The sequence below is a fragment of the Anser brachyrhynchus genome (genome assembly GCF_964034855.1).
Source record: "Anser brachyrhynchus genome assembly, chromosome: Z".
Classification (NCBI taxonomy): domain Eukaryota; kingdom Metazoa; phylum Chordata; class Aves; order Anseriformes; family Anatidae; genus Anser; species Anser brachyrhynchus.
Window position 1 is genome coordinate 40,330,775 of NC_137697.1, and position 22,754 is coordinate 40,353,528.

At 37.9% G+C, this 22,754-nt stretch overlaps 1 protein-coding gene across 4 annotated transcripts in view; it reads right to left on the reverse strand.

Moving 5' to 3' along the window:
* The window catches only part of LOC308185437 (protein FAM240B-like), a 37,245-nt gene that overhangs the window by 8,233 nt on the left and 6,258 nt on the right, over window positions 1–22,754 (reverse strand). The window contains exon 5 of one of the 4 annotated variants that reach the window (XM_080573548.1): window positions 20,825–20,861. The exons of 1 other annotated variant lie outside the window; for it this stretch is intronic. The gene's annotated coding sequence lies outside the window, so the exon portion shown is untranslated. Of the gene's footprint in view, window positions 1–1,493; window positions 1,636–16,241; window positions 16,332–20,824; window positions 20,862–22,754 lie in introns of those variants that run through there. 2 more of the 4 variants (XM_080573549.1, XM_080573547.1) reach the window with 2 other exon arrangements.

Sequence of the window (22,754 nt, forward strand, 5' to 3'; positions counted from 1 at the left end):
CCTTCCTGGTCTGCATATTTTGAATTATCAAAATATCATAGAACTTCGACTGAAGTACCGAGAAGAGATTAAACAAATACCTAATGCAAGGAATTTCTCTTCTCCACCTTCATAACCATCTTTCTACTTTGGAATCCTGCCAGAGACATTTTTAGAGTCAGAAATTACACCTGCTGTTTTGAATAAAAGTGCATTTTTTAGTAAAGTTTATGTATAAAATAAACAAGGAAAAGGAGAAAATCTTGTCTGAAATATCAGGAGGCATTTTTTAACCCACTTTTGGCCTTTCCTTTCTACACGTCATAAGCTAGCTTTCATCTTCAGTATTCAGTATCTTATGTAGATAGAAAACACTTGTTCAGACAATAAGAATCTCTGAAAATCTTTTATGTTCAAGTGAAGAATATTTTAATGCATTGACAAAGCTGTTATCTAAACATATTTTGAGAAAAAATGTCAAAGTAAATTTTAATCCAAATGTTTCAAAAAAAACAAACAAAAAAATCAATCAGTTGGTTTGGCTATTAAAAAGAAATGAACCTTATGTTTTCTTTCTTATTGGAAAATACTTTAACCATCAAGATGAAATAATGTTTAAACATTTATAATCTTTATTTTCAAAGTGTGTGCTGACACAATAGAATCTTTAACAAGAATGATTTTTTTACTATATATATATTTTTAAAAATGTTTCCTTTCTAAAAGGTGGATATAGGGTAAATTTTAACACTTTCAATAAATTAAGGATTCAACCAATTTTAAGTTTGAACATGAACAACATGAACATTTATGTTTCTGAAATAAATTATTATTATTAATTTTTTTTTTTAAGTCATTGTAAACAATGGAAAGGCTATCTTTGACTTTAGGTGGAACTAGTCCCCAGGGTCATATCATGACCATGAGCTTTTTTATCTTTGTTGGGCCCCTAATTAATCTCTTATTCTTTTTGCCCTTCTCTGAGATTTGTTTGCCTAATCATAGAGCATTTTCCGGTATTATAGAATTGTTATTACAGTATAGTTCCTGTGATCTAAGCCTGTTTGTCCTGTTTTGCTTTTTAAATAATGATTAAAAAAATCTTTATTTTCTGAAAAACTTTAAATTAGTCTGCATCATAAGGATGAAAATCCCATATTGATTTTATGATGTTTTTTCATTCAGCTGAAGTATGTTATTATAGAAGGTGTAGTAATACCCCAAAACAACATAGAAATAAACAACAGGTTAATAATTGAAGTTAAGATTAGAGTAAAACAAAACAGGCAGGATAATTCTGAAATTTTATAAATCAGACAGGTGCAGATTATCTTTCAATAAAATCCACCATAATACAAGGTCGTGGAGAGAAAAAGAATAAAATGTTATTCAAATTCACACAATTTATCAAAAATAAAATAAATGTAAGTGCATATATGTTTAGGTGAGTTTAATAATCAAGGTAGGATGAGAAAATCTTATTTTGGCCAAAATACAAGAATATAAATGCTTACTTTGAGTGTATAGTAGTTTCCTCTTCTGTCAAAGTATGGATTTCTTGAGTGATTACTGAATACTGTCACTTTTACCTCTGGGTTCCCCTTTTCAAGAGGACTCCAACTGCCAGGAATAACTGATGAAATCTTTTCATCCGTCACTTATTTTTATTTGGGAGTGATGACATCTGCTATTATGGATTGGTTTAATGGCAGGGGCAAAAAACCCAAACCTACAGCCTCATTTTGTGAAGGCTGTAACACACCAAGTGGAATGGCCAGACAGTTACAGGGCACAAACTTTGAATGCCACATTTGATCTGCGCTATAATTTTTGGCAGGTGCTGCTGATGTCATAAGTTGGCTCTGGAGAAACAGTTATTCTTTGACAAGTGCAGATCACTGGAACATAACTTCCATATGACTTGCAAAAAATCCGTACTGTCCCCTCCAAGAAAATTGATAGATCTGAAGAGAACATGTTGAATAACACAGCCTGTCTCAGATTGAACTACTGAGTGCCTGGCAGATAAATAGACTTTTTACCCACTTTTGGAGTGTTGCTCTGTAGGAGCACCAAGCAAGCTACATGACAGGATTCCAGCTAAGCTGTTAATACTCTGAATAGCACAGGAATTTGAACTCAGCCTTCTGCTATCTGGAATTATAGAGTATATAATTTGTTATAGAATTTGGCACTTCCACGTTCTTGGACAGATTCTTCCTCCCTCTATTGGTACCACTGGATGAACAGAAAAGCACAGAGCAGTAAGGTGTAGCTTACTCTGACAAAGGGAGAGAAGACTGAAAGGGACCTCCTGATCTCAGATGCTATTGGCAACCTAACTGCATAATCCTTCTCTTAATTTACCAAGTTATGAAATGAATTTGGTAAATGAGTTACTTGAAATGAGTTGTTTCTGGCTCCTGATATTTCCATTAAAAGATTGGTCCAGAACTTTTCTGCTCAAAGAGCTATATATTTTCGTCTAATTTACAACTTAAATTTGCTCTAGAAACAATTTCCCTTCTCTAGATTCTATGGTATATGTAGAAGAAATTGTCTCCTTTCTCCTTTGTTGTTTTGATGATAAATCTGTCAAGGGCATTGGATTCTTCTTATATCTGTTCTCTTGAACAGATCTCATGGTCTTTCTCTGTACCTACTCTAGTTGCTTACTCAGTGATAAGAGATGTATGTAGTATTCCAGTTGAGTATTAGTATCTTCCACATGGCATGAACACTTAATTACCTTGTTTAGATATAACTATCTGACTTCTCCTAGAAACACACTTGTCTTTTCCAAGGATGTACCATTCTCATAAGCACTCTCTAATAGATTAATGCACACATCTAGTTCCCCTCTTATTTTTTTTTTCCAACCGATAAGCTCCAGCTTATAACAGAAATTTTAATTAGATTCAAATTCATGACCTGTCTTTTGTGCCACTTTATTTCAGTCCTTCATATCATCTGGTTCTTTTGTCTTTGATATTCTGTCCTCTATGCTGATGACAACTTTTGTGTCCTCTGGAAAATTTCTTTAACTCACTCCTTCATTTTATGCCAAATATCACCACTCAAAACAGCAGTAAGACTTTTAAGATGACACCCAAGGAATCCCACTTTTAACATTCTTGCAGAGAGAGGACTTTTGCTAAAAGATATTATCTGATTTTGGCCACTTTTTACCCACTTAAATGTCTTGTAAGAGATTATTTTCTGTTGTTTTACAGCATATTTAATAATTTTCCTGTGACCTTATGTTAAATATTTTTCTGAGGTTTGCAGTTTATCTGGTCTAAATTTATCTGCCCACGTTTATCTCAGTCTAATAGAAACAACGATGTAATGTATCATGAGTGACTTTTGGCAAATCCTCTTCACATTTATTCCATTTGCCTTCAGGTCTTTAATTATTAAATCCTCCAAAGTTTGTCTGAAAGCCTTAAATGGTGTAAAATCAGACCAATGTCTCTATTTGAAATGTGAGCGAATATGGCTCCACCAATAACACAGTAGGTTGTATTCTAATTCTCTTTCAATGACTAAGGTTTGGAAGAGATTAATATGTAGAGGTAATATGTTTTTTTAGATCAGATACTATAAGCTGCGAAAAATGTGCACAGTTTGAAATAGAAGAAGCATACTTTAAGCTAAATATTAGTTGAGAACAATTGCTTTAAGTTCAAACAGATACACATCAATGAGACCATCAGAGAGAAAAGTTTCTTCTTCTGCAGGAAAAGTAGAAGATAGTAAAGGAGAGGTGATAAAGGTAACCTTATCTCTTACAATAAAGAGAAATTGATTATTTATCACTTGGTGGATGTAGTTACTATATGGGAAGAAAGGAAGAGAAAGAAGGATAATGAGCCATCAAGTATCCCTATTGAATCCATAGCTTAGGTGAACTGCAAAATTATTTTTTTCCACCAACCATTCAGAAAGACACTCAGCACCACTACTGTTAGTGGAAGGTAGCTATGAAATGTAACACGAAGCCAGTAATTTACTGCTCTAGGACAGGCTGCTCCATCTGACAGCTGATCCAGGACTGTAGGCAAATGCCCAAGTCACTGGTGATGATGTCAGACACTTACAGTTTCTCCTCTTGGAGCTGCTCCACTTCATATAAATAATGAAATACTCTGGACTTGAGAGACAGGCAATAGAATGCTTGTTTAATCTCCTGTATGACTCAAAGGGGTTTTTTTTGCACTGTCCTATATATTGAGTAGATTGCCTCATATTTTGGCTACTAGCTATTCCAAGGCATGTGTTCTCATGGCAAAGGAGGTACATGAAATTTCTTTTGAAAAGTCTTTATTTGATTGCAGCACTGACCAAAACCACCACCACCACCAAACAAAAACAAACCAACAAAAAACCCACAGATCTCAAAATCCTGCTTGTAATTTGTGTAGCCTTGTGTTTGAAACTTCCCAAATTCTACATGTCTGAGAATTTACCCAGAATTCTGATGTGTAATTTCAGTGGTGCATAACAGCAAGAATAAATTGGAAGTTCTAGGCAAAGGACTAGGCTACCATAGGCCGCATAGAAATAATCAGAGCTCTTTGCTCTTTGTAATTAAAGTGGCTGTCTCTTGGCATGCAAGATTCATTTTGATACTAAATGCAGATAAACAGTACAGTCTTAGTGGCCTTCTGGTAGTCCAGAGTAATCTGCATGAATATTATGTTACTTTAGAATTTGCATAGATTTATTTTACAGACATGTCAGAGAAAATATTTTGAATAAATTGTTTCCTCTTTGAAAAGCAGATAGGTACCACTACCTTCTGGAGGTTGTTAGCCTAACCCGACAATTTCACCTAAGGAGCTGACAAGTGTATAGTGTACCTCTCCAAGTATGGCTCTGACAGTTGCAGTTGCTCGTTTGTAGTGATTTATGGCTGCTAATAATTCTCAAGCAATGTTGTCTTGCACTGACCTAAGCTTTGGTATAACTGATTGATCTGATTGATTCTTGGGTGTTGTATAATAGTAGTCTACTTTGTTATCCTATCCTCACCCTGTATTTTTTTCTATTAGGTGCAGAAATCATCATTCATATGTATGTTATTTTTTTTCTTTGTGTTTGCAATTGCAGACAATGACTGTTAACTGGTTTTTTTTTTTTTTTTTTTTTTTGGTGTTTCCTTACTGTAATACCTAGAGGGCCTCAGAAGACCTTCATGGTTCTGCCTGGCTTCACCTGGGACACACACCCCTGCCCAAGCACTCCTTTTTTACTCAAGATCAGGAATACAGTTCCTGCTGGATCCTGAGCTGTGTTGGAGGTGTCTGCAGTCCTAAAAGACCAACAGCACACAGCTGGCAAAAGTACCTAGTGATATCACCAATATTATGGGTGGCCTTCCTCTGGACCCGCCTCTTGGAGGTGTCCTGGACCTGTTTCATCTTTTTGCCATCCTTGGAGTTGCTAATGGACTCTGTTATCAGATATTGGGCCTTGCTTGGCTTGCCCTTCTCAGATCCCACAGGATGGAGTCCTCTTGGTGAAGGCACTGCATATGTTGAGTCACTTGGCTCCTGGCTCATTACCCCCTCATGGGGCAGCCCTGCTTTAGCTGCAATGTGACTATTACCATGGATGCAATTCCATGGGTGATAGCAACACAGGAGCATTGATGATGGTGGAATACTCTATCTGGTCATTAAAACCAGGAAGAGTGTGGAAGAAAAGGCTGCCTTGTCTACATTTGGTGTCTCCTTAGTTCCTGCTCAATTTGGTAAGAATTGCTAAAAATGTGCTAATGTTGGCAGGACTGTGTTCTACTTTGTTGATGTGGAGTCAGACGTTAACCCATCTCCTACGCTGAGAACCATGAATCCATCTCTCTTGTCTCTCTTCAGAGTTTGATATTCACTTGTATGAGTGGTTCAGATCTGTTTTGTCTGAATGAGTGAAAAAATGACTTGTTACTGTAAAGTATGTCAAGAACGTGGAGGGCATCTGGACACAAAATGTTTCCCCAATGGTTAGTGGATTCTGGTATTGCATGCGGTCAGCTTCATAGATGCTGTTATCAAAATTAGATACGTAAAAGCATATGCTTACATCCAAGTCAATTTCTTTGTAGTGTCTGGGTTCCTGGCAAGAACACATGAACTGTGTTGCAAATATAAGAAGACTCAGAGAGGGGAGAACCTGAGTCTGAGAAAGGCAGCTTCTGTGGAGATTAGCTCCACTGCTAATTCAGTGCCGATGATCAACACATGCTGTCACACAGCATGGAGAGGACTGTTACCCTTCTTACACGTAGTCTGAAAATAGTGACTCTTGTCAATCAATTGTTAGTCAAATAATGATAGGAAAAACAATAATCACACTGGTGATCCTGTGAGTACTTAAATTCTTGTAAGTTTCTCTGTCTCCAGTAATTTTTAAGAGAAAATTACACAAACGGTTACGGTGAATATTACTCAGATGGGCTTCTCTGGCTAAGTTGGTGCTATCAATAAGATGCTCGTTTGTAGCAAGTAACCAAGCCTTAACCTTCCTTGACAGGAAGAAAATTAATTTGTCACAAGCCATTGAAGATTTCTATTAACACTTAAAACTGTAGTCACCTGTGGATAGTCTAGCAAGCTGTGTTACATCCATTACTTTACCCAATTATGCCTGGTAATATGGAGTTTACCTAAGGAGGAAGTGAAGGGTGTCTGCTTGCAGATTTTTGAGTTCCATATCCTTACCAGGACTATGTTTTTCTTTTTTGTACTGCACATTATTTTCAAGAATTAGGGGAAGCAGACATCAAATGGATGTGGAAATGAAGACCAAATTGCACTATAGACAGTATTTACACCAGCTGGTTCATGATTTTACTTACACAAAATTCTTTGCCATTTGCAGGGACTGAAGTACATACAGTAATCTCTCTGATGTAAGGGTTATGTTAAGGATGCAGGATGCATAAAACAGGACAAAATGGGAGGTACTGATGAGCACCTTTAGATGGTACTGCAGTCTTTGTATGGTCTGGGAAAGTGTTCTTATCACCTTCGCATTATTTGCTTTGTTTTGCAACTCAGCAAATGCATCTACCAGCTACTTGTTCAGGACATCTCTTCAGTGTTCACTTGCTGAATGTTATCTTAGCATCATGTCCTTCTTTCCATTAGTCCCAAAATTTAATCTATGCTGTGTAGATTTGCCTTCAGTTGTGCAGTTTTGGCCAGTGGGATCAATCTTCCTTAGGCCTGAAGGTCAGGGTAATCAATGTTTTCTCTGCAACTGGGCAGACAAACAACACCCAGAATTTAAGGAGTCTTAATACCATCTTCTCTACTATATCAGAGGACAATGCTGGTAGTGATAGGGTCTATTGGGGTTCTGTCTGTGTGCACCAGAAGAGCAGACATAATGTGGAAAGTTTCCAGGAGGAACATGCCAGATAGAGTGCAAAAATAGGGGACAAGGTGAAAGCAATGCAGTGTGATGTAAGTGATATCTTCTATCCCATGTAGTCAGTGATTATGCTGGATGACAAGATATTATGCCATTTATATTGCTCCAGGCTGGCAAACAGGTCTCTCTACTGAAGTCAGACAGACTTTAATCACTGGTCCTGTATGAGCTGACTGAAGAAATGTTAAAATCTTGGACGAGAAAAGTAATTACAGAAGTCTGATATCTCAAGAACTAGGAGGTGCTGAAATGCTATCTTGATCTACAGCTTAAGGGAACACTTGATGGACTGACCAATATGAAGCAAAATTCTGAATGCAGGAAATGTCCAGAATGAAAGACAAAATACAGAGGCCTTATGTGAGTGAGGCTGCAGGGTCCAGAGGGGTATGGAAATGATGCAATACCAACAAAACAAAACAAAACAAAAACAAGAGAGAGAGAGCAAAATATTTGTGTAAAGCCCAGTCAAAATTTGGCATGAATAGATATCATGAGGGCCAACATAAAATCTACCAGTGCAAAATTAACTTGTCAAAATGTTTTGAACAAATCTAATTTGGCAATCAAAGTTTATATTTGGTCAGCACTTTGCACTGTGGAATTGTATTATTGGAACTCAAAAGCTGGCTTTGCTATTGCACAGGAAATGGCTTAAAAATACTTGCCTAAGAGGTTGTACCAGGGTATCTAATTTGTTCAAAATTCACACTTAATAACTTAATAATTGTCCAAATTGGAGAAGCAGTGGATGGATTATTATATCTATAAAACCTGGGAAAATAACCAGTGTAGATGAAACTATGATTTAGCTAACAGCAATAAAGATATTGTGAAAGAATTGTTATTTCACAAGCAAATGTTCTATTCATATTAATGTTTTCAAATCTACTAATTAGTCTTTGACTTGTTAAGTAAGTACTTTAAAAATAAATAAATAAATAAATAAAAAGGAGTTACTGTTAACATCTCTTTGAATCCTAGGCCAAATATGCTTCATGGCACTTGCAATAATTTCGTATTCTGATAGTATTTCAGGAAATCACTTTATGGACAGGAACATTTTAAACATCGCAGATTTGAAATATTTTCTCAGGAACGAGTGAGCTGTTCTTCACTCCATATGGCTTATTGTACTGAGGCTTTCCTTTGAATTACTCCTTTATTAATTTACCACATCTTATTGCATCAGGGAAGTAAGTGCAGAAGGCAAACCACCTTTTACAGCATAGAATTTAGCATAGTCGTTCTTTAGTCCTAATGGGCTCCTTGGTCCTTGATATTCTATTGTAATACAAATAAATAAAATTTCTGTTTAAAATCTTCTTTTTCATTATTATTTTTTTAGTAATGAAATATTATCTTACTTTTATATCTTTGAATGTTGGCTAGAAATATCTGAGGCCTTAAATACACTGAAAAATACCCCCTGATCTCTGGTAACTTTTCCTGATGTTACTTTAGATGGTAGCAAAAGTGAAGTGCCTTGAGTTTATTTAACAGGCAAGCGGTAGTCTAAATCAATATGTAGTAGCAGGTAGTGCATAATAAAAAACACTGGCAGTGCAAAACACTTGGTGGTGAGACCCTGAAGTTCACAGGTTCATTTCAGGGTCTGTAGCTGGCTCACATCTCTACCTCAGGTTATTTCTACTCCAGTGTGAAACTGTGTTAGTGCTGGTGTGTACTGGGTGGGTTCTTGGAGATTGCCTTTCAATTTAACCTTACTTGAAAGGTCCTTTTAGCTGTCTGAGATGTGAACCAAAGTGTGGTAAGTGAGGACAGTTGGGGAATTCACTTAAGAAGTGCCCTTTGGTTCCAAGCAACAGTACTAAAGTAAAAACAACCTAACTGTGTTTGAGTAACTCTTATGCTCTAGGAATGTGGATCCACTGAATTAAAATAAATCAAATGACATGTAATAACTTAGTAGCCATAGCAATATGTTTATGTATCCAAACCCTTTATTTTAGTTTAACTTAGAGATTTTGTTTGTTTGTTTTTATAATGAATTAAACTAACTCAGATAATGGAAATATATAAGAACACAAATTTTGCAAGAAAATAGTAAAAAAAAAATAATAAATTGCTATTCTTTTTGCAAGGGGAAGCTAGGACCAAAACTCCATTACCTCAGATATATTAAGTTAGATTGGGCTAAGCACCACCAAGTGCACTAAGGAGTCAGAGTAAAATGGCAGGGAAATGGATTAAATAACCTTACAGGTCTTTTTCATTTATGATTTTTATGGTCCTATATCCCCATATATTTGCTTTTTCTTTTGACTTTTTTTTTTTTCTTTTATTTTGACAGAAAGACTAAAATAAGTGAGATAAAGTTCATTCAGAGGAACAAAACTCAGTAATGGAGGGATCAACAATATTTTTTTCTCCTGTGTCCAACATTTCACAATTGGACAGGTGTAACATGCATTTTTTTACCATTTTTTGTTCTGAAAGCTTGGTATAAGATTTGATGAATAAAAGTTCTAGCCTGAAATAACGAGTCTGGCAATGGTTAGACCAATCACAAGCAAATGAAGACTATGAAATGCCTAGGTCTGGGGAAAAATTTCCACTTTCGAAAAGCAGTCCTCCTGTTCTTTCTGAAATGGTATAGCACAGCTTTACAGTCACTCTGCCAGTGCCCATAATTTGCAGTTTCTTTATGAGACCCAGATAATATTTTATCTTGAAAATGAGATCCAGCTTAGCCGGTATTGTCTAGGTACTTGGGTCCTAAATGTTTTAAACACAGAGACTGGCAATGTTGAAATTTCTGGCAGTAACAAAGCCCATTTTCTGGCCAGCTATAAGCTACAGGAATCCCATTTTCATTTTCCTGCCTATAGGGCAGGAGCAAAGGGAGGCAAATTACAGTGGAAATGCTTACTTTTGGCTACCATGAAAGCATCATGACATATCTGAAACGTTTCAGCTTTCTATCCCTTTGTAAATAAGCAGTAGATGTCTCAAGCTAAAAAATAGTTTGGTTCCAGTGGGTGATTTGTTGACTTTTGTTCAGTGCCTCTATTTTGGCTCACCTAAAATCTCTCAAATCTCTCTCTCTCTGTCTCTCCCTCTCTCTCTCTCTCTCTTTTTTTTTCTTTTTTTTTTTCTTTTTTTTTTCCCCTTGGAGCTTCCTCCTACCATATTCAGGAGCTCTCAGACTTAATTTTTACTTTGGTCCTTGTTTTTGATTTTATTTAATATTACTTATCAATATCAGATGTGTTAATGACACCCTGTTGTGCACATTCCATACTTCCATGGATGTACACCCTGGTTGCGGTGGCACAAAGGGATGCAATAGCCACTACCATCCTACCTCATCACCTCCTTCATGCAAACAACTATCTCATCTCCTGCTCTGCCAGCTGCCGTCCTGAAAGTAATCCCTGAGCTGTTCATCTTATGCAGCCTAGAGCTGTAAAGAATCTGAAGAGTGGGTCTCTGCTCACACAAATGTTTTAATGGAAATGACTTGGAGAGAGATCTCATGAAAAGCTCAGATGACAGTCTGAAGACAGGAATGCTGAGGACGTTCACACGGCAGGCTCACCATGATGGCAACAGGGAAGAGGGGATTGGTCTCATGAGCCAGTCCACTGCAGCTAAAAATCACTTGTACCAGTCCATCTCAGATAGGAAGGACAGCATAGGTCTCTTCCTTATGTTCTCATTTGCTTTCTCTGATCACACCAATGAACTACATGCCATGCTTCTCTACTCAAATGCGGTTTGGGTTTTGTCCCAGTTATAATCTAATTTAGAACAAAACTTAAGGCATTTATGAGAAAATGGTAAAAGTAACAAGTATTTTTAAATGAACGAAACATGACCTGAATATATCAGAAATAAAACCAATTGCAAATATTAAGAAAAATTAAAATAATACCCAACATGGGGAAAGACGATGTCTAAAAGTATTTGCTGTGCTAGGTTTTGTGCTAACACGGATAAGAACTATCTTTAATTAAAATTAAGTGATACTCCAAAGGCTGACAAAGATTAAATCAGTTACATCACAGCTGGACATGCATTACAAAAGGTATAGAGAATGTCTAAGAATGTATATAAGTGTTATCAACTGATTCTTTCTTTTAAGGCACACACTTGCTGAAAATTTTGTCTTTATAAGCATAGGACAGATTGTTCAGAAAAATAAGGATTGACGGAGAAATAGAAATATTTTGGCAACTGTGGAGCTGGTCTCAGACATTTTGAACTCCAGGGTCCAGGACTCCAGACACTCAGCCTGATGAGCTTTGTTCAGTGTGACAGCAGGTGAGTGAAAATGACTGCAACTTTGTTTAATTTTCTGCAGGGTCTTAAAATAATGTTTTGTTTTGTGTTTTGAAGAATTTCTTTCCTTCAATTTCTGCTGCAGGAAAAATTTTGTAGTGAAAGATGGTAAATAATTTCTTCAAGAGAAAAGAAGACAAACTTCAAGATCTTGAAGCATTCCCCAAACAAGAAATACTGAATTTTGGTAATGTCTTATTTCCTCTCACTTTTAATCCTTCTTCATGTCTTTAGAGTATGCTATGAGTGTCAGACTGTGGGCAGGGATATGGGCTGTGGGGTCTCCTGTTTCCAAATAAGAGTTCCTCACATGACAATCAAAGTTAATTTTTCAGTCACAGGAAAGAAAATGACAAGGCCAAAGCCTTTCAAGTGTTCACTTAAAACTAGCTTCAATGTTTTACGTTGTAAGTTGGAAAAAAAATGTTAGATAAAGGTTGCTTTGGCAAGGGAGAAATAGCTATATGGGCATTCTCATTCTTTTGAGACCTAATATCTTTGAGAATATTTAAGAATATTGTACTAATTTCCTTTGAGATAGTCAAACAATCTATGAACTGTCCCCAAAGCGAAAAGTCCTAAGTATATTGGAGGGCACAGATAGAAAAAAATGATTAAAAGTTGAAGTAAATTATATGAATGGGTATATTACATTTTTTTAAAATCCATTCTAGTAATTCAGTGCAGTTCAGTTTGATTAAGAAATATATTTTTGCTGAGATGTTACATCCAGGTCAGTTTAAAATTAGATCTGAATCTAGTTATGTTCAGCACAGCCTACTTTAAAAGTGGTAATTGTCCTTTATAATCAAGCTATTAGAAAAACATTAAAATGTACTTCTCAGCAACAACATAGTCATTTATCAAATGTTGTGTTAGCCTGCTTGACATTTTAATTTACAAGCTTTTTATTGTTAGTTTGCTCTCTAGATTATTAATTACATGAAAAACATATCATTTTTCATGTCTTATATAAACAAATTTAAGAAAAGGGGTCAAATTTTAATACTGGTGAAACCAGCATAAATGAAAGGTAACTTCACTAAGTCAGTGAAAAGGTACCCAGGTATAAGAGAGAGGGACATGTCTTCTTGTTTCTAAAGAGAGGTAAATGAAAGTTTGCTTTAAGTATTATGTAGCCAAGACATAATGTAATTAGAATAAATTAAAAATTGTTAGGATGGATCTCTCTTGACAGTAAGAAAGACTTTTTTTTTTTTCTCTTTTGTTTCTTTAGTAGTAAAACCATATAGCGCATCATCCAATTTCTCAGCTGTTGTATTGCTTCCAGTCAAGCTATGTCCTGGAAAAGCTTCATGTAGGGATATGGATGTCAGTCTCTGAAGCCTATAAATAAGGGCTTCTTCAGCAGGAAAGAAAAAAAAAAAAGTTAAATCACATTTTGCTCCCCTTATGAAAGGACTAGACTTGTGCTTGTTTTTGAGTTTTATGTGTGGCATGTACACTTATTTTATTGGAACTTAGTAAATTTGAGTCTTAGGTGAAAAAAATGGCACTGATATAATGCTTATTGTAATTTGATTCTATTGTTATAACTGACTAGCAGACTAGCAAATTTGTAAGCTCTATGTGAACAAATTCACCAAATTCCTCCCAATGTATCATCAGTGTAGACAGCAAAATGTTGAGCACATGTAACTAGATGACCTGGAAAGCACAGTACTGTACATCAAATTCTGATTCTCATGGGGGACTTCAATTATCCAGACATCTGTTGGGTAAGCAACTCGGCCAGGCACGTGCAGTCCAAACAGTTCCTACAATGTGTTGAAGACAATTTTCTGACGCAGGTGGTGGAGGATCTGATGAAGCAGGGGGTGCTTCTGGACCTTGTTCTCACCAACAGGGATGGGCTTGTTAGGGATGTGAAGGTTGGGGGCAGCTTGGGATGCAGCGACTATGAGATGGTGGAGTTCAAGATGGAACTTGGTGGAAGAAGTAAGGCTAGTAGCAGGGTTGCTACCCTGGACTTTCGAAGAGCCACCTTTGACCTCTTCTGGGACATGCTTGGGAGTATCTCATGGGCTAGGTTGCTAGAAGGCAAGAGTGCTTGTGAGAGCTGGGCTACATTTAAACAGCACTTCTTCCAAGCTCAGGATTGGTGCAACCCTAAGAGCAGGAAATTGGGGAAGGGGGGTGGGCAGGAAACCTGAGTGGATGAGCAAGGAGCTCATCGATAAGACTGAAAGGAAAAGGAAGGTCTATGAAATGTGGAAAAAGGGCCTGTCCTCTTGGGAGGAGTATAGAAGTGTTGTTAGGGCCTGCAGGGACATGATGAGGAAGGCTAAAGCCCACCTAGAGATGAGGCTTGCAAAAGAGATAAAAGATAACAAGAAGGGTTTTTTTAAGTATGTAAACAGTAAAAGGAAGACTAGGGACAATGTGGGTGCCTTACTGAACGAGAGGGGTGTCCTGGTAACGGGAGACACCGAGAAGGCGGAGATACTGAATGCTTTCTTTGCTTCAGTCTTTGCTTCAAGGACTCCCCCCCAGGACTCCTCAACCCTGGCGGGAGGAGAAAGGGGCTGGGAAATGGAGGGCTCCCACCTGGTTGACGAGAGAGTGCTTCGGGAGCGTCTGAGTGGGCTTAACGCACACAAATCCATGGGTCCCGATGGGATGCATCCACGTGTGCTAAGGGAGTTGGCAGAGGTGATCGCCAAACCGCTCTCTATCATCTTTGAAAGGTCCTGGAGAACAAGAGAGGTGCCCGAAGATTGGAGGATAACCAATGTCACTCTGGTTTTCAAGAAGGGCAAGAAGGAGGAACTGGGAAACTACAGGCTAGTCAGTCTCACCTCTGTCCCTGGAAAGGTGTTGGAAAAGCTTGTTTTGGATGTCATCTCCAAGCAATTGGAAGAGAAGAATGTTATGAGGAATAGTCAGCATGGATTCACCAAGGGGAAGTTGTGCTCGACCAACCTCATTGCCTTCTATGATAGCATCACCAGCCGGGTAGATGGAGGGAGAGCAGTGGATGTCACCTACCTTGACTTTAGAAAGGCTTTCAATACTGTCTCCCATGACATCCTGCTAGCAAAACTGAGAAAGTGTGGGAGAGGTGAGTGGACAGTAAGGTGGGCTGAGAACTGGCTGACTGGCCGAGCTCAGAGGGTGGTGATCAGTGGTGCAGAGTCCGGCTGGAGACCTGTGACTAGCAGCGTTCCCCAGGGGTCAATGCTGGGTCCGCTCTTGTTCAACATCTTCATTGATGACCTTGATGAGGGAATAGTGTCTGCCCTCAGCAAGTACACCAATGACACAAAGCTGGGAGGAGTGGCCGACACACCAGAAGGCTGTGCTGCCATTCAGTGAGACTTGGACCGGCTGGAGAGATGGGCAGGAAGAAACCAAATGAGGTTTAATAAGAGCAAGTGTAGAGTCCTGCACCTGGGAAGGAACAACCGGATGTATCAGTACAGGCTGGGGGATGACCTGCTGGAGAGGAGCTCTGTGGAGAAGGACCAGGGGGTCCTGGTGGACGACAGGTTGACCATGAGCCAGCAGTGGGCCCTCGTGGCCAAGAGGGCCAATGGGATCCTGGCGTGCATTAAAAGGACTGTGGCCAGCAGGTCAAGGGAGGTGATCCTCCCCCTCTACTCTGCCCTGGTCAGGCCTCACCTGGAATACTGTGTCCAGTTCTGGGCTCCCCGGTACAAAAAAGACAGGGATCTCCTGGAAAGAGTCCAGCGGAGGGCCACAAAGATGATATAGGGCCTGGAGTGTCTTCCCTATGAGGAAAGGCTGAGAGACCTGGGTCTGTTCAGCCTTGAGAAAAGAAGACTGAGAGGGGATCTCATCAATGTGTATAAATACCTGAGGTGTGGGAGAAAGAGGGATTTGGCCAACCTCTTTTCAGTGGTTTGTAGGGATAGGACAAGGGGTAATGGCCACAAGATGCACAGGAAGATCCGCACCAACATGCGAAAGAACTTCTTCACAGTGAGGGTGACGGAGCACTGGAACAGGCTGCCCAGGGAGGTTGTGGAGTCTCCTTCTCTGGAGATATTCAAGGCCCATCTGGACGCCTACCTGGGCAGCCTGCTATAAGGAACCTGCTTTGGCAGGGGGGTTGGACCCAATGATCTTTCAAGGTCCCTTCCAACCCCTTCAATTCTGTGATGAGAAAGAAAATAAAAGCTTGCCCTTTGCATTCACATCTCAAACAATAAACCCTTGAAAGTGATAAGTAAGCACTGAGGAAGTGATATCGAAGAAGGCGTGATTATTTTTTTATTTTTTTGGGGAAACTTGGAGAAAGCAAGGATGGTGCAGCTATCAGTGCTGAAAGATAGTGGAACTCTTGGCTTGAATACAGAGATTTTTCCTTACAGATCTTGAAGCATTTGATTTGGAATATATGTGGTTTTGTTTCCATTATACGGATGGAAAGATTGAGACTTTGAGGAGTAATGTGAATTGTTCAAAGCAACTCCATAGCTGATCCAGAAATCTATTTACTATATAACCACAGTGAACCTTCCCTCTCCTATACTTACACTGGGGATTGAGACAGAAATTATTGCTGAGATATTTACTTCCTCCGCATCTCTTTGCTCTTTCCTCCTTAGCGTGCTTTCTTGGGGCCACTCTTGGGCATGAAGAACTGCTGGAATAAAATGTGTTGTGATATTTCTAAAACAGGTAAGATCAGGAAGTATCAGAAATTTTTCATATTCTGCTTTTGCGATAGAAGCTCAATAGCCCTGTAAATAAGATTAGTGTGGCCATGTCACCAGTGAGTAATAACTTTTCTCTCTGTTTCTTCCTCTATCTTTTCATTTCATTCTTCCCACTCTTTTCTGAATGGCCATAATTGGACTTTGATGACCTGTATATTTTAGAGAGAGAGAAAACAACAACAATAGCAACAACAAAACCTTTCAGCATATCTGACTGCCTTCACAGATTTTAACGTTTATTTTAGAGAATGCCCATGTGTGTTATGAAAGCAATGTTATTTCTGCTCTGTTGTGGGATGTCAGGGCATAAAAATACTGACATACTATGTCCACTCTATTTCTTCTATGGGCATGTCATAAGAATTTATCAGCTTACTCCATATTTTTTTTTTCTTAGCATATTCTCACATTCTCACTTTACCTTTTTTCTTGCTATCATCCTTTATTTCCAGATATCATTCAAGACCTTAATCTAAGTAACTCAATGAAAGAAATTAACTTAATCTGTTAAAATTCCTAATGGAATATGATTTGATTCCAGCTAGGATCTGCACATTTTAACATTTGTTTTCTGACAGTTCCTTTATCTGCCTGATGCCCACAAGTTCACAGTTCATCTAGTCCATATATTTTTATTTTTTTATTTTTTCTTGATTTTCATTTTAATTATATCTCCAGAAGACCCCTCCCAGTCAAACAAGACCCACACTAAATCTGAAAGAATAGCTGGATCAATCATCATGTGTTATTACGGCTGAAATTTTTTCTTCAGTCCAGATTCAGTGGCATGTTACAGTTTGAACACATTAATGAATTTGGACTGAATGTTATTAAAATTGGGAAACTATCTGTTGTGTCCTAAACCTGTATTGCTTCCTACCGTGGACAGGAGATACTTGTCCTCCTATTGTCTGGAAGAGGAGATTCCAAGATTTAAAAACAAGCGTAGAGAGCTGTACTTGCTAGAGGCTATCTGAGCCAAAGGAAGAGAATGGAAACAAGGGGATAGAGAAAAAGCAAACTATGAAAATGGAAAAAGTGAAGCAAGTGTTTTATTTATATACCCTGTGTAATCCATGCACGTCTTGGAAATGTTATGTTCCCTGCTCCTCTGTTTCAAGCTGAGTTTTCATCCCTGCTATAAATGACTGAACATGCAGTCTTTAATTATAGTAAAACACGACAACAGAAATGAATCCTCATGGTTAACAGGTCATAAGACTAACAGGTCACAGTCATCTCAGTCTTAGGGACTGAGATGGCGAAGACTCAAATGATTGTAAATAGTGCAGGTGTTGAAAACCAATATGAGGTTATATAATTTCTTGACCAGAGAAATGCCAACACGTCTTACAGCACTATGGTGTATGACAGTAGTTTTTCTGGTGGCAATTTGCAGTCAAGGAGAAAGATTTTTGATCTCACTGTATTTGGCAATTTTGCTTATCACTGTCTCATGATCTGTTAGTTTTTGGACAGAAATAAAAGGACTAATAAAAAAACAAGGTATCTGCACTATTTTTAAAGAGGAAATACACACAGTCCTTGTGAATAAATTTTAGCCTGTTATATGTGAAATATTACTGCTATTAATTTATATTTGTTAATTATTCTTGTGTGATTGTTGATCTAAATCCCACAACTTAGTATCTATTTTTTAATTGAGTGATGGAAGCTTGACAGGAGAGCAGAAAAAAAAGCGATGAATAGGTAATGATAAAGATGATCACCTGAAGATAATTAGTATAAAAGTAGTGATTCAGAAATCAGACATAGTCATTCATCCATGCAGATACAAGATGGGTGTCAAAAAATTGAATATCAGTGACACAGGTTAATACCATTTCTCTGAACAAATTTTATACTACATTTTAAAATTATTTTTCACTGCTGACCTCCATGTAAAAAGATGTCTTGTCTGAACAAACTTACTGTAGAATGTCAGGTGATCCTTAGGACTCCATTGAGCATCAGAAACATCAGATTTACAAGGGTGTTTGAAATTATACTCAATACTTTCAGAGCAAGATTTTCAGGGACATTTCTCTTTAGTTTTGTTTTGGATATATTTTTCATAGAACCACAGAATGGATCAGGTTAGAAAGGACCTTAAAGATCATCTAATTCCAACCCCCTGCCACAGACAGGGATGCCACCCAGTAGATCAGTCTAGGCTCCATCCAGCCTGGTCTTGAACACCTCCAGGGATGGGGCATCCACAACTTCTCCTGGCAACCTGTTCCAGTCCCCCACTACTCTTATAGTGAAGAATTTCCTCCTGATGTCTAATCTAAATCTATCCTGTTTTAAGAACATTCCCCCTTGTCCTATCATTATCTACCCGAGTAAAGAGTCCTTCTCCATCTTTTTTATAAGATCCCTCTAAGTATTGAAAGACCACAATCAAATCTCCCCCGAGCCTTCTCTTTTCCAGGCTGAACATCCCCAACTGTCTCAGCCTTTCTACATAGGAGAGGTGCTCCAGTCTTCTAATCATCTTTGTGGCCCTCCTCTGGACTTGCTCTAACAGGTCCACATCTTTCTTGTGCTGGGGACCCCAAACCTGGGTGCAGTACTCCAGGTGCATCCTCACAATCACCTCCCTTGACCTGCTGGTCACACCTCTTTTCTGAAAGAACTTATATTTCTGTAGTGCTACAAAAATATTACTTCTATAATTGCTTACTCTAGACTTTAAAATGTTACTATAATGTAATTTCATATCAAATGACAAGCTATTCCATTTAAAACTCTTGCCGTGAGCTGTACTGAAGTTCCTCTGTAATCTAGATTCATTGGTCTCCTTATTCTCAGCAAGCATGAGCAAACATGAAACAGTTTTCTGTAATTATAAAAAAGAAATATAATGTTTCAAAACCTTCTGTGAGATGGCAAGGTCAGCCATATGCCACTGAATAATTTCCTGTGCATCTGCTCACTCTGGCTATTAAAGTGTACAACAGTGCAAATATTGTATAAATTATAACAATGGTACCATATACTAGGGTCTAGGCTTGCAACCATGCCTTTAGCAAAAGTCCTGCTGAAGGATGTGGAGTTTTGAACACGGAAATTTTGTGGGACTTGGTTATGATTTTAGCTTGATCGTAAAAATCATTAACCTGTTTGATCTTCATTGAAACAATATGCAAGTTCAACCTGAAATCAGAAGTGTAGCTACACAAAGAGAAATGCAAAGACTTAGTATGTCCTGCTGCAGGGAATTAGCTCTCCTCTTCATAGTTGGACGTTGCAGAAGATGGGGGTTTGAAATATGATGGTCTGTATGTAACACTTGACAGTTGTTAACTGGCACACAGTAAAAAACTGATAGTAGATGTTACTTTTAAGTGTGGCTTCTCGACTGACATACACAGGTTGCTTTTAATGTTACGATCATAAAAGATATCAAGAAACCAAAGGCAACCAGTTTTCATAGAAGAAAGTGTTAGAGATTCTGTCTCATGGTGGCACTTTTTTTTTTTTTTTTTTCTGAAATTCCTGTTGTTTCTTGTTATGTCAGGAGAGACTTTATCTGTGTAGTTTTTTTTTGTTTGTTTGTTTGTTTTTTTATGATAGCTCCAACATATTTTCTCATGCAAATACTTATTTCTATAACATGCGAAGGCCCTGAGCCAGCCAGGAATGCGTGGTTCCTATTCAGGTGATTCATGGCTTACTTGTGCTTCCCTTCAGCTATTCCCACTTCCCTCCAGGAGAGGGAACTTCTGCATACATTAACAACACCTACTTTATACAGACGCCAACACCATCTTCCTGACACAGAGGCTGTGTCTCTCATGCTGTCTCAGCAGATAATTCTTCAAATAGGGCTTCAGATTCTCCCAGATGTTGTAATTTTACTGGGAACAATTTAGTGGTGAGCAAATCCTGAGCAAACCAAGTGCAAGTGGATACCTTCGTGGCTGAAAATTAAGGTAACCAGCTGCAACAGCTCTGCTAGGGAATGCAGGAGATGTCTTTGTCTGAGGCCTTGGCAAGGCACATACGGATGTATTTGTGGTCCAGATCCAGATCTGATCCTGCCATTTGTCTAGAAGCATGACAAGCTGCAGAGCTGAAATGTGCTCAGTGCTTCCCTGAAAAGGAGGATAGGGCTGGTTGTTTCCAGGTTAAGAGGCAAACTTTTACTTATGACGACTGTAGTGAAATTTGCCAAAAGAAAAAAATAAAGTCTAAGAGAAAATGAAAACTCTCCTGTATTTTAATATAATTAATACTTAAAGTAAGATGATGAAAAACACACACACACCGTATTTTGAATGATTGAGAAAAGTCACTTGGATAATTGAATTGTTAATGAGGAACCAGTTGTAATGAATAGATTTCACCAGAAAAGCAGAAGTACAAATGTTTGCTGTCCTTAGACTAATACTTACCAGACTTGTGCACTTCACACCTCCCTTTGTGTTACACCTAATGAAAACAAATGATCACTTCCACAATGGGATAACGTGTACAGTGGAATAATGCATTTGATCTAATTTAGTTGTGGCTAAAGTAGGGGTCATTTTTTTTCTCTCTGATAATACTAATTCTGCTTTTGTGATGAGACTGATATCAGAATTAAACTGGACTCCAGTGAGCTGTTGTTCCCACATTTACATATAATGAATGCTGAGTGAGGAATTAGTGTTCTGTTTGTTTTTTTCGTTGTCATTTATTTGTACATGGATAAGAAAAAAATGTACATGAAATGTATCCGCTTAAGTGTTAAAATATTACTAGAAAAAAAAAAAGGGTGTTAAATGGGATTAACACAAATTTCTGCTACATATCAAGTTTTGCTATCCTACGTCTACAACAAGGAAAGACACGAGTGGCCAACCATGGTTTTATGGGCTGCCTTATAAGGTAGCTTATTTAGCCTGGAGTAATGCCAATCAGTTATTAGGTGAATCAGGTTGGTGATATTGCTACTTGTTTGTGTAGGTGGGGAAGAGGAGAGCAGACCCAGATATTGTTTACAGTTAATTGAGTGCAGCTGTATACATTGGTTCTGAAAGGTTGGCTGAAAACAAGGCTTATCCCATGAATACACAGAATATTTCTGTCCCAGTTTAGGCTGGGTGGAAAAATATCCATTTCTGAACTCTTGGTGATGTCTTTATCTTTTCTTGAAGGAATTAATGTATTTTAATGAGGTTTCCCTAATGGAGGGAAAGACAAAAGCTCTTTGGCCCTATGGGGAAACAGATTTTCTTTGAAGAAATTTTGGTTCAGACGTTTTTTACCTCCTCCCATTGCATCAGCTTCATATCAATCAGCGAACATGCTTTTAAGTAAAATTGCTGTAGTCATTTGTAGTAGTCTTTAAGCAAGTCACCTTAGGAGTAAAATGTTGTCTGTTGTTGTACTGGGTAGGGCTATATATGAGTCCATTTTCCCTGCTGTAGGCAATAGCAAGTTTACTGGTGGCTTGTACATTAAGTTGACTAAAATTCCAAACTTGGCAAGAATTATGGAAGACAAACAGATGCTCATGTAATGTGTTCCACCTGGGTACAAACATATGTTGTTTCTCATACACCTATCTCACTGACTTTGGGCTGGCAAACAAGGAAATCTTCTATGTGTAAGAACCATACTGCAAGATAAGGTACCATAGAAGGCTACCTCAAAATTGCTGTGTTAGGATAGACAAACAGCCCTTTCTTTTCTTTTGATTCCACTCATGCAGAAAACCGTTCTTGGAAGTAAAAACATCAGTCACTGAATATGTTGAGAACTAATAAAACAACCAGAAGCCAATGATGTTTTGTTTGCTCTAAATGAACATTAACATTATGAAAATAACCAAAATAATATACGCATCATAAACAGATTCCTAATGTTGATAGAAAGACTAGTTTTTCATTCAATTGGTGATACTTTTTCAGTCATCAGGCTTAATAAATAAATGACAATAACCTATCTTTGAACACATATTTTAGCCTTTGGCCTCAAGGATGTGCTAGCTTTGATGTAACTGGCATAGGCCTAAATCTGCTCTACACTCATCCCAGACTCTTCCCTAGAGGATCAAATATATGAAATGTAGAAATGAAACTGAATTCTGTGATTCTTCCTGTCCCATTTCAAATAAATCTCTTTAAAGTAGAAAGCAAAAAATTTGGTGAGTTACTTATCACAGATAAAATAGCAGTGATATTTCAGTGTGATATTCACACTGAAAACAATATTTTTATTTAAAAGTGTTAATACTTCTAATACAAATTTTGAACTCTGCTGAATAAAAAGTATAATTGAGACCAGGAGAAAAAAATGTGAAAGAAACTCAATATATTTTTTGAAAGGAATATTATATCT